We start from the raw sequence: 1,025 nt of genomic DNA on the forward strand, positions 1-1,025 counted from the left end.
CTTGTCTCCCCTATAAACGTGTGAGCCTATTCATCTACTAACTCACTCATCCAACAAATGCTTACTGAGCACTGAGTATGTACTAACTGCTATGTTAGGTGCAGGGGGTATAAAAATGTACACTCTGTGGGCCCTCCCTGGTGGCGCAGCGGGTTAAAGCACAGCACTGAGAATCTAAAAAAAAACCGCTTCCGCATGAGTTCGATTCCCGCCTGCCCTGGAGGTGACCACATGGCGTGGCAGACCTCTCCTGACCCGCCCGCTGCTCCCCTCAGCAGTGTACTTCGTCGATCTGCCTGTTCTGTTCCCCACTCTGTCTCTGGTGAAGCCTCTCGCCGCCCCTGAGCTTCTGGCCTGTACCCCAGTTCTGTATGTACAAATAAATAAATCTTTAAAAAAAAAAAATGTACACTCTGTCCTCATGGAGTACATAGCTCTGCTCTGCCAGGCAAGTAAACAAGTATTGTGCCATGAGACAATTGAAATAACTGAAGTATGAAGGTATGTCTCAGATGACATCGGAATCATTCATTATGCCTGAAAGCATTTAGAAACCTGCAACCAAAGCTACAAGAATGAGTTGTTCTTGTGGTCTCATAATGGCACAAGGGGTTAAGTCAGCACTATGAAGCTATGAGCAGCCAGGGAAGCACTTGGTTTCGCCAGGGAGCTGACCCACATGGCACAGCAGACCTCTCCTGTCTCACCCCTGTTCCCCTCTGCAGCGTATTTCAGTCAATCCACCTGTTCTGCTTCCCACGCTATCTCCCGTGAATCCTCTTACCACGCCTACCCCCAACACACACACACCTCTGGCTTATACTCGAGTTCTCGTTTGCATTAATAAATAAATCTTAAAAAAAAAAAAAAGAGGCCCTCCGTTCTTAGCAGCCCACAGACCCATAGTCCTAACAAATACACAAAGGTGTACACAGTCACCTGGGATTGTGTAGGTAGGGGCCTAACAAGTACTTACACACCAGATGTAAACCATAGGGCGACACAGCCTTCAGCATATGTCATAA

This window comes from Condylura cristata, unplaced genomic scaffold (genome assembly GCF_000260355.1).
Source record: "Condylura cristata isolate star-nosed mole 26May11 unplaced genomic scaffold, ConCri1.0 scaffold00015, whole genome shotgun sequence".
NCBI lineage: Eukaryota > Metazoa > Chordata > Mammalia > Eulipotyphla > Talpidae > Condylura > Condylura cristata.